This window comes from Oryza sativa, chromosome 4 (genome assembly GCF_034140825.1).
Source record: "Oryza sativa Japonica Group chromosome 4, ASM3414082v1".
Classification (NCBI taxonomy): domain Eukaryota; kingdom Viridiplantae; phylum Streptophyta; class Magnoliopsida; order Poales; family Poaceae; genus Oryza; species Oryza sativa.
The window spans coordinates 9435239-9457875 of NC_089038.1; the positions used below are offsets into that span (position 1 = coordinate 9435239).

Below are 22637 nucleotides of genomic sequence, written 5' to 3' on the forward strand. Positions count from 1 at the left end.
AGAAGGTATTAGCTAGTATAGCAGATGACTAGAATGTATGTATACTATGTATACTAGAAGTATAGGAATAGATTCTCTTTCTCTTTTGTTTTCACTTAGCTTAGATATTTTATTATGAGAATGAGTAGCTTACTGCTTGTGTGTCACTCTACCCTTAGATTATCTTAAACCCTACTTAGGATATGATTATCACAAGTAATATATAAATTATTAGTCAAGTTCACTCTACCATGATCTTTCCATGGGATAAAATAAATACGATACACTTAAAATACTCTCGGGTGAAATGCTACAATGGTATATCCGTGCGCTTGCGGATGAATTCTGTAACCATAATATAGCAGGAGTGTTTCTGCGCCATTGTTTTTAGTAATGACGTTAAGAAATACCAACAGTAGCCTTGTTAAGTTTCCTATAATCTATGCACATCCTCCATCCGGTTACGGTTCGTTGTGGGATAAGTTCATTTTGAGCATTTGCAAAAACCGTCATTCCTCCCTTCTTCGGCACAACGTGGATCGGGCTAACCCACTCACTGTATGGTACGGGATAAATAATCCCGGCATGCAGGAGTTTCAGGACCTCTTTCTTTACACCTTCTCTTATCGCATTATTGAGCCATCGTTGAGGTTCTCTGGAGGGAGTACTCTCGGGGTCAATAGGGATACGATGAATGCAAAGCGACAAGAACAGCACAATGCTTTTCTAACACAGTCAGAAGACGTTGAGTCTCGACTTTGGAGAGCTTGTCACTGATTATGACAAGGGCTTCTTTGTAATTGTGCATGAAGGCATACCATAGGCCTTGAGGTAGAGGTTTAAACTCAAGCGGAGGTCGAGGTGGCGGTTCCAAGATTGGAAGATCGAGAGTCTCTTCGGGTTCCGCTTCTTCCTTGATGAAGTCAGGGACTTCATCTTCCAAAAGGGCCTCGGGAGACTCGTGAGGAGGAACTGTTGTAACCTTCTCCGCTGACTCAATCTCTAGGAGAGAATCGATCAAGGCGAACCTTGCCCGTGAGAATGGGACTGAGAATTCATTCCCTCCCAAAGTTATCTTGAGGCTATCTAGCCGGGGTGTGCTTATGAGGAGTTGCTCAATGGGAAGCCCGATTAGAATGTCAAAATCTTGGATTTCAAAGGCATGGACATCCAAGACTGGCTCCTTGTCACGCCCGGAAATTCACTAGTAATTTCCGAACTTATTTGTGCATAAAACAGTCATCCAGGAATCAGCCGAGGTACATAAACTGACAATTTAATATACAAATCCATCAAAATAACTAAAGCAATTAATACTTACTGAAGAGGCACTTAGTCCTCACAACGAAGAAAACTACAGCGGAAAAATAAAATCTAGCGAAACTCCGGCTCCACTCCCACTAGCAACTCAACTGGGTATAAGCCAAACGTCTTCTCCTTTTGGATCCTTTTCTTCAACTGAGGTTGATTGATTATTGCAAGGTGAGCATATGACATGGACTCCCTAGCGACCCCCACGGACTTCTCGCCGCTTCTCAGTATGGTACCCCGCAATGAATCATGCTATACAGAAGATAAAGCCGTTGCCCACGCTGGCTTGTGGTTAGCATGGTTAATGTCTCACAACAGTAGCTCGCAAACCGGTCCTTAATTGTCATGAGCACGACCTTCAAAACCATGTGCTCACAACCCACCATTAACAAGTTTTAATTATCAATTAATTATCATAACACGATTAACCATCGTGAGCTACCATTAAATATAATCATAAATAATAATGTAGTATGATTCATCCCATTAATGAGCTAATGTTTCTAAGCATGGCTAAGCAATTATATATATATAGCTTTTAGCTGAACCAAACCAATATATAAGGTTCAAGCTAATCAATTTGTTACCCAAGGTATCAAGGAATAGAGTAATCAATGCAAATTGGCCATAACAAAGGAATAGGTTCACACCACCCGGTGACATTCGAAAATAAATGCACAGTTGAAATAAATAGAGAATTTAAATATAGGATCAACATGCTCAAAGGAATTGTGTTTGGGATCTGTGTGACTTGCCCTGCAATAATCGGTCTTCAATTAGTCTTCTGAATCTCTTCCGACACACTCACGAGCCTTCGCAACGACGGAAACGACAAGCTAACACGCAAAACGGAAAAAAAGACTAATAAAAACCAAATAAACAGTACATATAAAGTAAACAAACATGTAGATCATGATTTTAAGTGAATTTAGCAGCTTGAACCACTCGAATCCGAGTTACGATGATTTAGTTATGAATTTTCTAAGATTAATCTGATTTTAAGATTTATTTTTAGAAGGGAAAAAGGCTTCATGACATCATCGATGATGTCAACACCGGCGAGAGGCTCGGGACATCACGGTCACCGGCGATCTAGGTCACGACGGCGAGAACGGAGGGCACCAACGCGACGAGCACGACGCGGGGAACTCACTGAGGGGCGGCACGATGACGAACGACGATGGGAGACGGCCGGTGACGAGATCGAATCGGCGACGGGCTCGACTTGACGGCGTCAGAGGCGCTACGGCAGGCTTCGGCTTCGACCCAGGGGTCGACGGTGTGCAGTTCCTCCTTGCGAAGCTGGGAGAGGCGACAGCGCAGGTCGACGACGGCCGAGGCGGCTGCTAGGGGCGGCTGGAGCGGCTGCCGGCGGTGGACAGAGAAGACGAACGCGGCGACGGCGCTACAAGCGACGGCGGAGAGAGGGAGAGGTGCCAGCCGAAAGAGGAGAGGGAGGGGACTCTATTTATAGCCATGGGAGAGAGATCGATCCAACAACGAGAGAATCGGAGCCGGGATTTTCTAGGGTTTGGTTTGGAGAGAAAAACACGAATCGAGCTCGATTCTGCGTTGATTTCTTCGGGATAAAGTCCGATTCTTGGGGGAAAAGATAAAGGAGGATAACAGGAATATTTCCCCTCAACTAATTTTGAAATAACACGAGAGAGGAGACCGGATTTGGAGGGGAAATCGACGGCAATGGCGGCATCGGGCTCTGTCTCCAGCCGGCTGGAGGTTGAAGATGCCACTGCAGCGATAGGAAGGAAAAGTAGACTTCCGGCTGGGCTTCTACTTCTTGGCCCGATTGAAAGAGGGACACAAAGCAGACTTCGACAGAGAGAGGGAGAGGGGCTACAGGCAGAGAGGAGATTGGGCCAAGAAAGAGAGAGGACTTTTCCTGTTGCGGCCCGAAAAAGGAAAAGAGGAATTTTAATTACTTTTCCAATTAAATTAATCACTGAAATGATCTTTGAATTGTTAAAAATACTTCCAATACTCAAATAATTTCAAGAAAAATCATTAAAATACTTGGACACTCAAAGTACTTAACAAGATTATAATCAAACCATTTAATGATTAATTTAATATGTGGATAATTACTGAAATGTTGTTTGTATTATTAAAATTAGGAATTGAGCTCCGAAAAATCCGAGAAAATTCCAGAGAGTATAATTAACCATGGAGAATTTACTAAAAATTAAATCCATCCATGCTTTATATTTAGGAAATTTTATTTCCCACATTTAACTTCACTTGTAAATTAATGATCATTTAATATAAATTCTAATAATAATTTATTAAATAATTTATAAATCCTGAAACGAAAATCAGGATGTGACACTCCCTATCTTCAAAGCAGACAAGCATATCTTGTACAATCCCAAATCCTTCAATAATATTTCCGTTCGGGTGCTTGAAGAATTTGTTTGTCGGGGTTACTGCCTTATTGCTCAGATAAGCGAATGCAAATGACTCAGAGATGAGATTAACCCCGACAGTTGGACTGTAAAGAATACCAACGGCGTTCCCCTCCGGATGGCAAGGAATGATTCGGGGAGCGGTATTTATCCGAATTACTTCGGATGAAAGCTCTACCTCCCTTAGCCATTCGTCGCTCATTATGGATGTTAACTCCCGAACAGTTTCCCTTAGGAACCCAAGTTCCATAGGATCAGGAGGCGGCAAGGGGACGAGTGGTTTCTTTTTACTGAAATAGTTCAGGGTGTTGCCATAATCTTCGTCAAAACCGTCCTTGAACAAAATTGCGGCACGATCCGAGTTTGAATTTCTTCATTCTCAATGGATGGCTACTCGAGAACTTTCTCATCAATCGAGTCAGCGGAAGTGGAAGGCTCATATTGTGACTCGATTGTTGAAGGTTCCTCTATCTTGGACATGGATGCCTCCAGTTGGGGTTTATCAGATTGCGTCATGAATGAAGTATTTTCTAGAATGCGATCTAGAATTACATTTCCTTCTGACGGTGTTTCGTGCATGAATTATCCTCCGACGGTTATGTCTAGATGGAATGCAGATTCCTTATCCAAACCCGTATGGAAATGTTTTAAGAGCACATATTCGGGTAAGGACAAGATTGGTCCGGACTACACTAAATTAGAAAATCTGGACCAGGCTGCACTAATTGATTCGTTTTTGATCTGCTGGAAACTGAAGATCTCTACTCGAAGGGTAGTAATATGAGTAACTAGGAAGAAGGCAAGACAGAATCTGTCTCGTAACTTTTCCTAAATACCGTTTATGCATCCAACGGTAGAGGTGTACCATTGCTTCGCTCTCTCTTGAAGAGAGAACGGAAACAATTTCCACCGTACAGTTTCTTGTCTCATGCCACGAATCTTAAGGCATGAGCAGACTTGCTCGAAGTCTCGCAGATTATGGTAGGGATTTTCTGGATCAAAGCTAGAAAAAGGATTCTCCCTAACCATGCTAATTAGTTCGGGGCGAATTTCATAGCGAGTTGTATAAATTGGCTCCGATGAAGGAGGTGGCTCATAGAATTCACCCCTAGGAGCAGACAGCTCGAAGAGAGGTTGATCTATAGTTGAGAAGAGTTTGACAGGAATACTTCTCTGGGTAGCAGGGGTAAAGGTAGAATAAAAAGTAAAAAAGAGATACGAGGATGAACTGGGTTCAGAAATGATCAGCAACCGTTCCCCGGCAACGGCGTCAGAAATGCTGTTGGTAATTCTTACGGTCACAAATAAAATCTCCAAGCGCACGGATATACCGATGTAGCACTTCCCCTACAAAGTATTCCAAAGGGTATCGAATCCAAGGGAACGTGTGTGGTCAGATCTTCCTCCGGTTCATCCAAGGACACCAAATAAAGGATAGGCCAGGATAGAGAGGATTTACTAGTGAGAAACAGTGTCTAGGGAAAGCTTAAGTTTAATCCTAACACAATACTTCAGGCACTGGCAACCCGGACAGGAAGGACTTAAGTGATCTCATACTGTGGGATACGCAACAATTATTGGATAACAATTACTTAAACACCATGTCTAAGCAATTAATATCTACTTTAATGTTTATAACTCACCAAAGCAATCACTATATTTTAGTTGATTATAGTGAATAATAATCCCGTAAGCTATTTAGGAACTAACCAAGAGATAATTCTCACAAGATAAATCTAAATTACTCAGGAAGAATATTATATTGAAATCAGAGTAATAAACAGAATAAAAGAAATGAGAGAAGATTACCGACAACTCCGGAATTCTTCCGACGTCTTCTACTCTACTCTCTTCCTATTCTAGTATACAATATAGTACAAGAGAGCCTCTTATAATTCAGCTCAAGCTTGGATGTGTGTGTGTGAAGTGAGGGAGTGAAGTCTATTTATAGGGCAGTTATGACGGTTGCGAGAAGGGGAAATGTCCGAACTGCCGCACAACTGTCATCAGGAGAGCATCTAGAGCATCCACGCCAAACCCCAGGATCAACGGTGATCAGAGGGTTTTGGCCGAACCAGGGGGTTCGGCCGAACCTGGGCTGGGCCCTCCCGGCCTAGCCTTCGGCCTGTGGACTCTCGTGACTCTCCTCTGTCCATTTTCAGAATTTTGGGATGAGTCTTTGATATTCTGATGGCGTTCACAACCCATCCTTGTATGAATACATGTTTCTCCTCACTTTAGTCTAGATTTCCTCCCAACTTCGGGTTCATCACCTGCATACAAATATACACCAACACTTGTGGAATATGTGAGATTTAACACCTATCACTATGTTGGATGTTTTATTATCTAGACTTTATGCAGATGTTGGCGGTATAGAATCGGCATTTAGCAGCCACCAACAGTAGGGTAGTAGGGGATTGGAGCACAATCTACTATGTTGGTGATATCAGGAGAAAAATGCAACTAAAAAGCCTAAGGTGGTGACAAACAGTGATTTGGAAAAAATCAAGTTCTACATTATTAGTGGACTAGAGTAAGAATGCTAAGGAGTTGACGCTAGAAAACGAGTCCCAAGAGCTAGAAATACCTTTGAGTGAACCTTTTCGGTCATAACCAGAACCTATAGAGATGACATATGATGAGGTCGATAGAATAGAGAAGTGTGAGATTCCCACATATTATAATATTGAGAGGCTAAGGTAGGGTGAAGGCAAATAAGAGGAATATAATTTTCAAGAGGTGTTACACAAGAAAAAGAGCAAGCCCAGAAAAGCTAAACCGACAGTGACCTCAAGGACGAGTCTGAGCCTGAGAGAATTGGCAGTTGTCCCAGTGCCAAAGAGAGCTAAATGTTGACTGAGAGGAGGAACTTGGAGTCATCAGCTACGTTTTCTAATCCTTTTGCCATTTTTCAAATTATGAATGTTGATGAATTGAATAACATCGATGTTGTTTTACTTAAATATCCCTTGTACATTGGCTGTTGATGGTTGGCGGAGAGTCAACATAATGTGGTGATGTACAATGTGAAACCCTCGTAAGTGGCAATGTTGATGTTTGTAGACCGGCATTATACGAGGTGACTCTCTTATGGCACTTAAATCTATTCTGCCAACGGTTGACGGTTGAGCGTGACCGAACAACCACGGGATTTGAGGCATGCGAGCCTGGCGGTTGACACAGAGGAAAAGGTGATGGGCATTCGCGCCAGAGCGGCTACAACAGGCAGACCTTGGGCAGCAGGAAGGAGGACAACAAGAGAGTGGCAGGCTGTGCTGAGCTGATAAGCTGGGCAAGTTCAGCCAAGGGACAAGAGGAAGTAAACTAAGAGATGGGGAAAGATGGGTTGGTGCTGCGTGGCAGGGGGAATGAGAGTGGAAGGCAGAATGGGCCAGCTGGGTGAGAAGGAAAAAGAATGGGCGCCCATGAAGCATAGTAAACTTTGTTATTTTCCCTGAGAATGACTTGTTAGAATAGTAGAGTATGAGCATTTAAATTTAAATTTAAATTTGATATTTGACCTAAGATAAATGAGAGGGATTCAAGGAATGCTTCTTTGAGTGGATGTCCTGATATGTTTTGGAATGAATTTTGTATTTGGTTTGGATGGAATTGGTGGAGAGATTATCTCTTCAGACTTGAAAGTTGGTTGAGGTTGAAACCAAACACTACTAGAAAAAGCATTTTCCCAAGCGGTCAAAATTGATTTTTGCAGGCGGAGGTTTGGACCGCCTGTAGCCAAACGACTGCGAAAATCCATTCAAAAAAACAAAAAAAAAAAATCACGGGCGGCCGCCGCCGCCCTCCTCCGGCGTCGCCGCGCCGGTCGTCGTCGTCAACGTCGCCCCGCGTCGTCGCCGCCGTAGTCGCCGCCGCCGGTCTCCCCCCTCCCTCCTCCGGCCAGATCTGGGAGGGAAGGAGGGAGGGGGGAGGGGAGCCACCGCCGCCGCCCCGCGCGCGCCGTAGTCGCCGCCGCTACCCCAGCTGGCCTCCCCCCTCCCTCGTCCGGCCAGATCTGGGAGGTGAGGGAGGGAGGGGAGCCGCGCCACCGGACGCTGCGCCGCACCGCCGCCGGACACCGCGCCGCCCCACCGCCGGACGCTGCGCCGCCCCGCGCGCGTAGCCGCCGTGCTGGAGAGGTGAGGGGAGGGGAGGAGAGGTGAGGACAGGCCAGCCGTGGGTGAGGGGAGGATTTGAGACTTAGAAAAAAATCACTCCTATCCAAGTCTATTTATATTCGAGTCTATTTTCGCAGGCGGACCACTTAACGCCGCTTAAGTGGTCCACCTGCGAAAATAGATTTTCGCAGGCAGACGGTAGATTTCACCTCGATTTATATTTTTATAGGCGGTCATTTGGCTCTAAGGGTTATGTCCGCCTGCGAAAATGAGACCCCCATGTTGGGAAAAATGCTTTTTCTAGTAGTGAAATATCTAACATTTGGATCCAGGGGATTTCTAGAGATCAAATGAAAAGGATCAATTATATGAGCAGCATAGGAGGGAATTTTCTTTTGGTATCAATTTTTGGTACCAAGAAAAGGAAACATATTGATAGAATTTTGGCATGACTTACAACTCTGCACTCACAAAATGAAAGTTGCACAGATAGATTTTCATCAAACTAGTTTTTAATGCTGAGAGAAAAAGGGGTGTTACAACGAAGGTGAGAAGTTACATTAGAGTTGTATAATATGTACTTATAATCTGACGTCCAAGAATTTGTAATGGAGTTGACTGTCGATGTTTTAAATTTTTAAAATACAATTTTGCATTCTATTTTAGGAAAAAGTATATTTTACATCTTCAGCTATTATTGAAGTCCAAAAAATCACCCATGTGTTAGCGATAGCGCTATTATCGCATGTGATAATATATGCATGTCGTGTATTAGAGATAAGAGAGACTTTGGATAAGAAACTTCTTGTACTACAATGCATGTATCTTCTATCTCTCTGTAAGCCATGTTGGAGGCTATTTCGAACCAATACAAATACATATATGCGACCTCTGTATGAGGTGAGAACGCTTCCATATTTTCTACAGAGAATATATGGTATCAGAGCCTCCTCACCAAAACTAGATCGCATCTAGCCATCGTAAGTAACTCCAGCGCCGCCGTCAATCCATTGTCCAGGCATTCTGCCCCTGAGAAGTTGACCCGGGGCAATTTCCTTTCCATGGAAGGCGCAGATCCTTCCAAACCTCCGTGGCGCGCGTATGGAAGGTTACATCACCGGCACGACTCGCGCTCTAGCTGCCAAGATCGAGGTCACAGAGAAAAATGGCAACAAGACGACAGTCAAGGCGCTGAATCCGGCGTATGACGCTTGGGTGGCTGCAGACCAACATGTCATCGGTTTCATCCTCGCATCCCTCTCCAAGGAAATCCTGATGCAGGTCGCTACCGTGGAGAAGGCGGCCCATGTTTGGAGATCAATCTCATAGATGCTCTCCTCCCAGTCACGTGCGCGAGCTCGCAACACCTGTCTCGCACTTTCCACAACCATGACAGAATACATTAACAAGATGTCCACTGCCGGCTAACCCTGTGACGATGAAGACATCATGTCCTACATCCTCGCCGGCCTCGACGACGACTATGAACCCGTGGTTTCATCACTGGTAGGCAAGACCAAGCCAGTTCACATCTTTGTAGTTTACTCTCAACTTTTATGTTTTGAGTACAGGGCAAAATTGCGTCAATCGGCAGCAAACCAGGTCTACTCCTCCGCCAACAGCACTAAATGTGGTGGTGGGAGAGGTGGCTACAACAACAACGACAACAACAACTCCAACTGCGGTGGATGCGATGGCAACTCCGGTGGTGGCTGTGGAGATCGTGGCCATGGCCGCGGCAACGGAGGCGATCGCTACAACTCCAAACCTCATATGGTGTGCCAATTGTGTGGCAACACTGGCCATTTGGCTGGCGATTGCTGGTATAGATTTGATGATACTTTTGTTCTAGATTTAGAGGTAACAATGGCAGCCTCATACAACGTTGATCCCAATTGGTATGTGGACACTAGAGCCACGGCATCACCGGCGAGTTGGAGATGCTAACAACTCGGGAAAGTACAACTCTAAAGATCAAACATATACAGCAAGTGGTGCGAGTATGGAGATTAAACATATATAGAATTCAGACACACACGCGTAATCTTTATCTTTGAAATATTCTACATGTTACTTAAGCCAAAAGGAATCTCATATATGTACATTGATAATCATGCTTTTATTGAAGTATACTCTCGTTTCTTTGCCATTAAGGATCAGGCAATGAAAAGTCTTCTTCTTAGGAGGCAACGCCGCAATGGATTGTATCATCTACCGAAAATATTGCTTCCTTCATCCAAGCAAGTTCTCGGAGTTGTTAAGCCTAGTATTTTGCAGTGGCATAGTTGTTTGGGTCATCCCTCTTTATCCAATGTTCAAAAATTTATTAGCAATAACTAGTCGCCAACCCGTGCATTTCACGGGCTATGATTGACGTGACATAAATATTAAATTTTAACCATATATATATAATATCTTATAAATTGTAAATACTTGGTAAAAAGTTACTTTGCATCGATGGCTACATGCTGATATTAAATTGAAAGTATAAAATAGGACCATATTTCTTAATTAGGAAATTAGAAACTATTAAATTCTGGAAAGGAACTAAAGAGTTGGTAGTAAGTGTACGGTACTACTACGGAGAAGTTGTCAGCTTACACTGGTAATACTTTGGGGGTAAATGATGCAACTCAGTATAGGAGTATATTTGGAGCTTTACAGTACTTAACATTGACTAGACCAGATATCTCTTTTGCAGTGAATAAGGTTTGTCAGTTTCTACATAGTCCAACAGTACAACACCGGATGGCAGTCGAGGATATTGAGATATATTAAGTCATCAGTTAATCTATTTTGAGAATTGATAAATCTTATTTTACTTTGTTAGTGCTTTTTCAGATGCAGATTGGGCAGTTCTGTAGATGATATGCGATCAGTTGGAGGTTTTGCTGTGTTTCTTGGGTCAAATCTGATATGATGGAGTGCTAGAAAACAAGCTATTGTTTCCAAGTCAAGTACAGAAGTTGAATATAAAGCAGTTGCTAATACCACAACAGAGGTAATATGGATACAGACTCTTCTTAAAGAGATAGGGATTTCTATGCCTCAAACTATAAGTTTGTGGTGTGTGATAATTTGGGAGCTACATATTTGTCAGTGGATCCCCTTTTTCATGCTAGAACTTATCATATAGAAGTAGATTATTATTTTGTGAGAGAAAGATTTTCTAGGAAGCAATTGGAAATTAAGTTTATATCTTCAGGAGATCGGATAGCAGATGGTTTTACTAAGTCACTTGCTGTTCAACCATTTAAGAATTTTGTATACAATCTTAACTTAGATAAGTTATTATTAAACGAGAAAGTCAGCGATGGCGCTATTATCACATGTGATAACATATGCATGTGATAATATATGCATGTGGTGTATTAGTGATAATATATGCATGTATTCTATCTCTTTGTAAGCCAAGTTGGAGGCTATTTCAGTAACATACCGAGAATTTCACCTAGGAAAATTTTTGAGGAAAATGAAAAAAAATTAAAAACTAAAGCATTTGATAACATATTAGCTCATCATAGAACTTAAATCCTATAAATAAATTAAAACACATAGTTTTGTTGCACAACATCAATCCAAAATAAAATCTTATAAAAATCTGGTGCTAACAAATTTTCTAGTCAACAAACAATTTTGATCTTAATTTTAAATCTTAAATCTTCTCGGCATTACACTTTAACCTAACCAAAATATTTAAGTTGGTATATGAACAATTGGTAAAAGCAGGTTTTACACTATTGAATCCTTAATAGTAACAAAATAAAAATGGTTGCATGTGCATAAATACTAAATAACACCCTAAGCTGCTAGTAATTTTAGTTTGAATTTAACACTTCAGATGATACCTCAAATAATTCCTACAACTCAGCTAGAAATCTGGAAAACAACATATAACTTAGCCTATTTTGCATCTTCACCAAAATTTAACGATAAGTCATCTAGCAAAACCACTTGGTCAGAATGTTAACTATAATGTACTCTAACACCGGTGCAATTCTTAATAAAATTCGAAATGTAACCACATGAAATGAGAGTCAAAAGTTACTTAAACAGTATCTTGACTGCAGCAATAAATTAACTAGTAAACTTAATTTACTAAATTACAATAGTACTCCCTCCATTCCAAATTGATCTACAATTTCTTAGATACACCAAGACCAAGAAAAGCTAATAACTCTTTCATACTATATTTACTCTAGCAACAAACTCTAAGCATGCACCATCCCCACTATTTCCTAGCTAATAGTAAATCAAGATTTTGCATGTGGGTTATAAATACTTGTGTGCATGGATGTATGCATCAATGTCCATTTACTCTAATGCACAAATAACGAATAGACTTAATGAATGAACACAAATATGTAGATCATTTAGGAATAACCTTAAAAAAACTATATGTAGATCAATTTGAAATGAAGGGCGTAAAATTTAAAGTGATCAAAACTTCAAACTTGGAAAATTGAACCATCAAAACCTTGTCCACCTTGAAGCAAACTTGTCTCCTCCAAAATTCTAAATAAATGGAAGAGAGGAGGAAATAAACCGCATGTTGAATAGTTTTAAACACTTGGAGAATTTAGAGCTTCTAGGTCTCTCCTTCTACATCTATTTCTTACATGTGGGACCAACTTGTCACACTCATCACAGCTAAACACAACCATTATTCCATCCCCTTTGATTTTCTATTATTTATCAAAAGGGTGAGAGAGAGAGGTATTAAAATACAATTCATACCCAAACTACCACTCTACCTCTCTCATATACCTAGAATGTATCTACATGGACCCACTTGTCATCCATATACCAGCAAGTCACATGGTTAAATATCCATTTGATCTACCCTCTAATTAACAAAAAGAGAAAGAGAGAGAGAGAGAGAGATTAATTAAACATCCAATTCACACCAAAAGCCTCAACATACCTCTCCATTCTCCTAGGAAATCACTAATGGGACCCCTTGGCAGTCTCTCATGCTAGAATAGCTAAAGTGCAAGCTGAAACATCTCCCTAAACCTTGCCCTCTCTCCAAAATCGTGTCTATGCCATAGAAGGACACCTAGCATGCCCCTGCCAGCACACTCTTCACCATGTGAGCAGCCACTCCACCACTCTATTCTTCTCTCATCTCTCATCATGTTCCACTAAGAGATAGACCAAGAACTTCTCTGTCTAGCCAAGTACGCTCACTCCTTCTCAGCTGAAGGTGTTTGATCCGTACGTGGAAAATCTTCTCCAGAGAGCTTCGGGACATTCTATTCATGGGAACGTGATCTGCGCGCCATGCCTAACTCTTTCATTTCCTTGGTTCTTAATTTGCATGGGTCGAACACAACTGTGTTGCGCTCATCGCCGCTCTCGGTGTCCAGAGTGCCGCCGCTCGTCGCTTCGCCGTTCCCGATGATCCGGTGCGCCTCAAGCCGAGCCACCGCGCCATCCGCGTCGCCTCGACCTTCTCTTCGAAAGCCCTCAAGAACCCCAGCCAATGCCACAGAGAGAAGGGAGATTGGCGTCTTCTTCCTCAACTCCGGCTACCAAGCACCATCGCCAAATTTCTCTTTTTCCAGTGCCACCATCTGATTCCCCGTGCAGGAATCATCTCTAGGACCTCAGTAGCCTCAAGTATGATTTCATCTCAGAGTTGATAGACTGGAGCGAGCCGCCGCTGTCACCCTGCTTTTTCCTCTGCCGCCAAGCCATCTCCTCCATCGCCGCAGCTGTTTGGATGACGCCAACTCCAACCAATCTATCAGGTCTGCAAGCCGGGATGAAGCAGAGGAGGAGCAACCTGACGATGAAACAGCAAGCGTCCCGGACGAGCTATAGGACGGCGACAGGACAAAGCCAAAGCTGGGTCGTGGGCTGCGCAACAAGAAGGCCAATACTAGAATTGCTGGACCGGTGTGGGCCAAGTGAGGCCTTGTAAGCGTGAGTTGCGTGCGTAAGCTGTGCTGTGCCAGCTGGAGTTGCGTGTTGTTAAATACTAAGAAGAACAGAGGAGGAGGCATGAACGGAAAACACGGCGGCAGCGTTGGCGGCGGCGGTTCGGTCCTGTAGGATCGAGAGACTCTAAACATTCTGTGTTTCCGAACCCCTAATTCCATCAATCCATCCTCCTCCATTGTTCTTGAGAAACTGAGTCCTAACAGTTTGGTATCAGAGCCAAACTTGCTCTGCTTCCTTGAGTCGGTCGCAAAATCCAGGGGAAGGATTGGGGCTGTTCTTCGGAACTGATCCCACGAAAAGGCAACTTGCCTTCCTCAGGTTGACTGGATTCGGAAGCAAAGTAAGGGGGTACCAAGGTGTGGAGGAAGTCATGGCGCAAGATGGGAAACTGGATTTACTCCTGAAGACGATGGCGGAGAACGAGAAGAAGCGGGAGGAAGCGGAGGCTCGCACGCGTGCGGACTTCGCCGAGCTCAAGCTGTCGCTGGATGTGCGCCTACCAGCGGTGGAAAAGAAGGTGGAGACCCTCAACACCGTGTGCAAGACTCTGAGCGCCAAGGTCGAACAGTTGGAGGGCAGTATTGCGTTGCAACGCAAGGATGATGAATTCGCGGGGAAGGTGACCACAGCTGTGTATCCTGAAGCCCACAAGGAGGAACCTCAGGATTCGCGCAACTTCCAATCAACCCCTCTCCACCATGGTATGCGCGATTCAACCCTGATCTCTCCTATTCCTTTCCCGCATGATGATTCTGCGTTCCAGTCTAGTAGCCATGGCCAGTCCTCTGCTCTAGTGTATAGTATTCCCCCGATGACATTTCCACAGTTCAATGGAGACAACCCACAGATGTGGAAAGCAAATTGTGAAATCTATTTTGATGTGTATGGTATTCACCCCCGGAATTGGGTTAAAGTGGCTACACTGAATTTCTGTGGGAATGCAGCTTTTTGGTTACAATCAGTTAGATCTCAGTTGGCAGGGGCCACTTGGTTTGAATTGTGTGAAAGAGTCTGTGCAAGATTTTCTAGAGATAGGCAACAGACACTCATACGTCAGTGGATTCGTATTTCTCAGAGCTCCACAATAAGTGATTATGTTGAGAGGTTTGATAGCATTATGCATCAGTTGCTGGCCTATCGTGGAGCCAATGAACCCATTTATTTTGTCACTAAATTTGTGGATGGTCTGAAGGACAATATCAGGCTTGCTGTTATGATGCTGAGGCCACAAGACTTGGACACAGCTTGTTCTTTAGCTCTTTTGCAGGAAGAGGCTCTAGAAGGGGTAGTTCAATCTGGAGTTAGGAGACAAGATTCTGGAGTATATGTGAAAAGCAGACCCACCCCTACTCCAGTCCTCCCAACAAGAACAACCAGTGAAGACAAGGTGGGAGCTAAATCTGTAAGAACTAGAGAAGACAAGTTATTAGCTCTTAAGTCTTATAGAAGGTCTAAGGGACTGTGTTTTAAGAGTGGGGAAAGGTGGGGCAAGGATCACAAATGTGCAGCATCTATTCAGCTTCATGTGGTGGAGGAATTACTCAATGCATTACAGTTCAATACTGAAGAAGAAAAGTTTTCTGGTGACATACCAGAAACTGCAGATGATGCATTAATGTCTATTTCTTATCAGTCCTTAAATGGGATTGATTCTTCTACTTCAATTAGACTAAGGGGATGGGTACAAGGAACTGAGTTGCTCATGTTAGTAGACTCAGGCAGCACTCATTCTTTTGTGGATGAAAGAATTGGCTCTACCTTTATTGGCTTAAAACACCTGCCCCAACCATTGAAGGTTCAAATTGCTGATGGAGGGCAGCTATCATGTTCTCAGGTGATTCCAAAGTGTGATTGGTGGATTCAGGGTCATAATTTTTCTAGTGACTTCAGATTACTTCCCCTGGGCAGCTATGATGCTATATTGGGAATGGACTGGCTGCAGCAGTTCAGCCCCATGCAAATTGAATGGAATCACAAGTGGTTGGAGTTTTCTCATCTGGGTAAAGTGGTCAAGTTGCAAGGTATTACTCCACAGACATCTCAGTGTGCTACCATTTCTGGGGAACAGCTGCAGGGTATGACTAAGAAGGGTTTTGTTATGTGCTTGGTTCAGCTTCAGGCTGTTGAACTACATAATTAAAAAGAAGTTCCAGACATGGTGCAACCCTTGTTACAGGAATTTGCTCATGTGTTCTCAGAACCCACTGGATTACCTCCCAAGAGGATGTGTGACCACCATATACCATTAGTGGAAGGTGCAAAACCTGTTAATCTTCGACCCTATAGGTATAAACCTGCACTGAAGGATGAAATTGAACGTCAGGTTTCTGAAATGCTCAGGTCAGGGGTCATACAACCCAGCCAAAGCTCCTTCTCTTCCCCAACTCTTCTAGTTAAAAAGAAGGATGGAACATGGCGATTGTGCATTGATTACAGGCAGCTAAATTCTATCACTGTTAAAAGTAAATATCCTATTCCAGTTATTGAGGAGCTGTTAGATGAGTTGGCTGGATCCCGATGGTTTTCCAAACTTGACCTCAGAGCTAGCTATCACTAGATAAGAATGGCTGAAGGGGATGAACACAAAACAGCTTTTCAGACACACTCTGGCCACTATGAATTCAAAGTGATGTCCTTTGGTCTCACCGGAGCTCCTGCAACTTTTCTGGGGGCAATGAATGATACCATGTCTCCTGTGTTGAGGAAGTTTGTTTTGGTCTTTTTTGATGACATTCTGATCTACAGTCCTGATAAAGAATCTCATCTGCAACACCTAAAGATTGTATTGCAATTGTTGGCTGACAATAAATGGCAAGTTAAATTGAGCAAGTGCTCTTTTGCACAACAAGAACTATCTTACTTGGGTCATATCATTGGGGTACTGGGAGTTTCTACTGACCCTTCCAAAATTCAGGATGTGCTGAATTGGCCTCAACCAACTACCTTAAAAAAATTGAGGGGATTCCTAGGCTTAGCTGGTTATTACAGGAGGTTCGTTAAAAATTTTGGTGTTATCAGCAAACCCCTCACTATGCTTTTGAGAAAAGGAGTTCCATTCAAGTGGACTGCAGAAACTAAGTCAGCCTTCCAACAACTTAAACATGCTTTGGTTGCTGCCCCAGTGCTGGCACTTCCTGACTTCTCCAAACCTTTTACTATTGAGACAGATGCTAGTGATCAGGGAATTGGGGCAGTTCTATCTCAAGACAAGCATCCCATTGCTTTTCTTAGCAAAGCTTTGGGTCCAAAAACCAAGGGACTCTCCACTTATGAAAAGGAATACTTAGCCATTCTGCTAGCTATGGAAAATTGGAGGCCATACATCCAACAAGGGGAATTTGTTATTCTGACAAACCACCACAGCCTAATGCATTTGTCTGAACAATGGTTGCATACCCCTTGGCAACAAAAAGCTTTCACTAAGCTGTTGGGCCTTCAATATAGAATTTGTTATCGAAAGGGATTATCAAATGCAGCTGCTGATGCTCTATCTCGCAAGGAACTACCTGATTCAGCCGAGTTAGCAGCAATATCTGAATGTATTCCATTGTGGGTGCAAGATATTCTCTCAGGATATGAATAGGATGCTTTTTCCACCCAAGTCATTGCTGAATTAGCTGTTAATCCTAATAGCAGGCCTGATTTTCAGTTATGCAAGGGAATTCTTAAATTCAAGGGAAGAATCTAGGTTGGCAACAATCCAGTGCTCCAGGATAAATTAATTAATGAACTTCATGCTTCTCCCATTGGTGGTCACTCTGGATTTCCTGTTACATACCGACGAGCCAAAACTATGTTTGCTTGGGCAGGAATGAAAAAGATGATTAAGAACAAGTTACAACATTGCCAGATTTGCTTGCAGGCTAAGCCCGATAGATCCAAGTATCCCGGTCTCTTGCAACCATTGCCAGTTCCTGAAGGTGCATGGCAAACTCTGTCCCTGGATTTTATTGAGGGCCTGCCAAGATCTGGGCACTATAACTGCATTTTAGTGGTCGTTGATAAGTTTTCCAAGTACAGTCACTTCATCCCTTTAACTCATCCTTTTACTGCTAATGGAGTTGCTACTGAGTTCATGAAACACATCTACAAGCTGCATGGGTTACCCAAGGTTATTATCTCTGATCGGGATAAAATATTCACTAACCAGTTTTGGGATCAACTATTCTCTAGATCAGGTACGAAATTGCACATGAGCTCTGCTTACCATCCCCAAACTGATGGCCAGACTGAGCGTGTCAATCAGTGTTTGGAGATCTATTTGAGATGCTTTGTCCATGCTACTCCTACTAAATGGGCCACCTGGTTATATCTTGCTGAATTTTGGTACAATAGTTCATATCACTCAACTCTGGGTAAAACTCTCTTTGAGGTCTTATATGGCTACACTCCAGCACATTTTGGCATTAGCTCTGATGATTGTCAAATTGCTGATCTAAAAATTTGGTTGCAAGAGCGACAGTTCATGCAGCAACTCTTGCAGCAACACCTTAACCGAGCTCAGCAGCAAATGAAGTCTCAAGCTGACAAGAAGAGGAGTTTCAAGGAATTCAATGTGGGAGATTGGGTTTATCTCAAGTTACAGCCATACATTCAAACTTCTGTGACTAAGAGAGCTAATCATAAGCTAGAATTTCGATATTTCGGCCCATTTCAAGTTCTGGACAGAGTGGGGGCTGTAGCTTATCGTTTGCAGTTGCCCTCTTATAGTGCTATTCATCCGGTCTTCCATGTGTCACAATTGCGAGCGGCTGCCGGGTTCTCTAAACCGGTTATGTCTCAATTACCAAGCTCTTTAGGGGAACTACAAATTCCACTCCAGTTCTTGGACAAGCGTCTCACTAAAAAAGGTAACAAAACTGTCGTTCAGTTACTTACTCATTGGTCAGATTCACCTGCAGAGGAAGCTACCTGGGAGGACATGGAGGAACTGCGTGCTCGCTTTCCTGGCGCGCTGGCTTGGGGGCAAGCCAGCCACCAAGAGTGGGGGATTGTCAGGTCTGCAAGTCGGGCTGAAGCAGAGGAGGAGCAACCTGACGATGAAACAGCAAGCGTCCCGGACGAGCTACAGGACGGCGACAGGACAAAGCCAAAGCTGGGTCGTGGGCTGCGCAACAAGAAGGCCAATACTAGAATTGCTGGACCGATGTGGGCCAAGTGAGGCCTTGTAAGCGTGAGTAGCGTGCGTAAGCTGTGCTGTGCCAGCTGGAGTTGCGTGTTGTTAAATACTAAGAAGAACAGAGGAGGAGGCATGAACGGAAAACTCGGCGGCGGCGTTGGCGGCGGCGGTTCGGTCCTGTAGGATCGAGAGACTCTAAACATTCCGTGTTTCCGAATCCCTAATTCCATCAATCCATCCTCCATTGTTCTTGAGAAACTGAGTCCTAACACAATCCTGCGGTGAGTCTCCCTAGTGACCAAAGAAAGCTCATGCACGCATCAAATCAACCGAACCAAGCCCGTGACTTGTCTTCCACATGCAGCCTCAAAGCCGCTGCTGCTCGCGCTGCCGTCGGCTTCGATTCTGGCCACCTCCGGCCAAGACACCACCACCGACGAGTTCGCAAGAATGTCTTCCACATTTTCTCTTTTGTATATGTCAGCCGAAGAGTCGTCGTTCGCCATCGGCATTGCCGTCAAGCCCGCCGGCCGGTGAGCTCTGCTTCTGCTGCTGCTATTCTCCTCCCCAAGCCTATGACCTGTGGACCCCATGTACATAAAATCTGGGAAATATAAAGAAAACACTTTAAAGACTTTTCTGTTTAACTGAAAACAGTGTAAATTTGTAAAATACATATAAAATCTATTTTAGCTCCATTTGAGATGAATCAAATTTCTGTGAACTCCCAAAATAATTCTTTTTAATATGGAAACATAAAACTTGCACTTACAATAGAAGAAATAGCCCTAAAAATTTGTGTACATAATAATGAACATAGAGCAACCTCCAACTTATAAAATTTATATAAAATTCATCTTAACTTATTTTGAGTGAATAAAGTTCCAGTGTGCTCACAAAACCATATTCTTAATTATCATGAACTAAAACTTGCAACATCCTGTAATAAAAACATCACCAAATGTTTATTTAGTAAAATAACTAGTATAATGCAAATTAGAAACTACAAAATCCATAAGTAATTCATTTTAACTCAAAATGGGCAAAACTAAAATTAGTTAGTTTCACAAAAGTATGCACTTTAGATCTGTAGACTAATCTCTAGATGAAACCATAACCAAAACATCATTAAAATTTGAATAAAGGATTAATGCAAAAGAATAGTATAAAAACTTCTAAAAAATCATATAAAATTTATTCCAACTCCAAATGAGGTGGTTCTAGATTTGTTAGATTGGAAAAATCATGAGCTTAATTGTTATACAATAAAATATGGCCCTTACAGTACCCAGACATGTCTAAGAATCAGTATAGCTACCGAAACCTATAATGTGATATCCTACTTATAAAATTCAAAGGAAAAATCATGTTAATCCTAAATATTGTGAAACCAATTTTGTTGTACTCCTGAGAACCTATACTTCACTGCAGCAACTGAACGCATCACAAATCATGGACCTAAGATGCACCTAAGTACTAATAGAGTTTAATTACCCAATTGTTAATATTACATTTTGAAAATTAATAACTCACAAATGTGAATAGATAAACTAGAAATTCTTTCACCACAAATCCTATCCACACAGCACCTATTCATGGTAGCAAACTCACGCATTTTAGAGCATTTTGTATTTTTAGCAGATTTCGGTATTTATTTGCATACGGTGTTATTTGTATAGATTATTGTTTTTTTCGGTGAAGGAGTGAATTAAATGCTATCTAGTTTCTCAAGATTAAGGCAAGTTCTTCCTCCCCTTCTCTTTGATCACATTGAAACCCATGTTTTGGGAGATGAAAAGTGTTGTTTGCAAAATTGCATTTATATTTTCTTAAACCAATATTTGAAAACTTGGGAAATGGTAGTTATCCATAACTTGTTGCATAAACTCCTTTGAATTATTGTACACCTCTCCATTTGTATACTTAGGAATGGTTAGAGTACATCACTTGTGCTCATTTGGGACTATAAATGCTTAATATGCTACTATATGCTTAGCCATGCTTAGAATATGCCAAATCACATTATGAAAACTTTTTAAGTGAAATTTTGGGCATAATTTCACTGCTGGACAGATTTGGAAATATTTACTTATTTGTGAACTAAAGGTGTGAAAATGAGGTTTTAGACTTGGGCGGCAAGTGGTGTGCATATGGTGGTAGTTGCACACTGATAGGGGGGAGTGTTTGCCCAACGACTGAACTTGTGTCACCAACTTAAAGTTAACCGTATATCTACATGTGCTAATTATGGTATGCCCTTGGCTAATTAAGTTATTTAATGTCTAGTCTTGCATATGAAGGCCGAAATAGAATGAATTAGTCTTAGCGATGATTCATAGGAACTACTCATGTGTGTCTGTTTGATTGTAGGATGATTCCCTACGTGTGTGTTACGTGAGTGGACGGATTTGTCCTTCCTCACGGCATGGGCGTCTCAGTCTATCCAATTCAACAGTATAGTGCCTCGTGGGGGAACGGATATGTTCGTTGCCACGGAGTTTGGTTGAAGGCGTGGGCCTGCCACCTAATGATTCTAGGTCATATGCCTAGGATGGAGCCACACTTGCCATCGATGATGCAAGGCTAGGCATTAGGTAATTTAAAGGCTACGTTGTAACCTCTAGACCACATTCAATATGTAGAGTGTGGTAGTACTGACAGGTACCGGACAAACCAGAGTGATTCACATCATGTGGGTAAAGCTGTACAAACTGTGCAGAGTTCAAAAACTAATCGATTAGTCGTGCTCACGGTCACATGAGTATAGACTCATTGTTTTAAATTATGTTTATGAAACCGCAATTTGAAATGGATGATTTGTGTTGAGTTGTATGAGTGTGATGATGATTATATGACTTGTTGCCAAGGAAGGCAACAAGGGTATGCTTAAGATGATATGATGTTATATATATGATAAATTTACAAATTTGTTTTGTTAATTGAATCATCAACTTTTTACAAAAGAATTGTGAATCAAAACTTGCTTTATGCTAAAATTGAACTACATATTTCCCTCCTTTGAATATATGCCTTACATGTAGCATGTTAGGATTGATATTGGCCTGCCAATACATTATTTTTAATAATGTACTAACTCTTGTTATACTGGAATATCCATCTTTGCAGGTTAAATGCTTAGATAAATTTGAATGGTGCCGGCTTCGACTGTTTCTTCTAGGACTTGATTCAATTAGGAGTTTATCCCTAGTCGGTTTGCTTGTGGTCTGGGTAGCTAAGCTTCCGCGAATCTCAGATTATTTGGCCTGTCGGCCTATGTGTATTTAAAGTTGATGTAATCTGAATTTTATTTGTCTTAGGTTTATTTGCTTTGTGTATTATTGCTTAAGATGAAAGTGTGGAGCTAGTGCGCATCTTGAGAACTAGCTTCACATGAGTATGGGTTTAGAACATTTGGAATGTCATAGAGTTTTAGCCATTTTTGTCAAGTCTCCTAAATGTGCAACACATCTGGTCACCGCCTTCGTATGGTTTGACGGACATATCTCAGGCTAAAGTTGACTGACATGGTAAAGTCCCAGCAATGTCTCTTATGTTCTTTACTCGAGGCTTCAGAATTTATATTATGCTTGCAAATTGATTTGATATGTTCAGTTCGATTAGCAAATATAATGTAAAGTCCAGGTGTCTTTCACAATTTCCAACTGATATAAATACATATATGCGGCGCCCTTTATATGAGGTGAGAATGCTTCCATATTTTCTATACCACGAACTTAACAT

General features: G+C 42.2%; 1 non-coding gene across 1 annotated transcript; it reads left to right on the top strand.

The window, feature by feature from the left end:
- Window positions 1-9258: 9258 nt before the first annotated feature.
- LOC112938822 (small nucleolar RNA Z247) lies at window positions 9259-9398 on the top strand. The gene has a single exon (XR_003242142.1). It is a non-coding gene; the product is annotated as a small nucleolar RNA Z247 (small nucleolar RNA).
- The last annotated feature ends 13239 nt before the right edge of the window (window positions 9399-22637 follow it).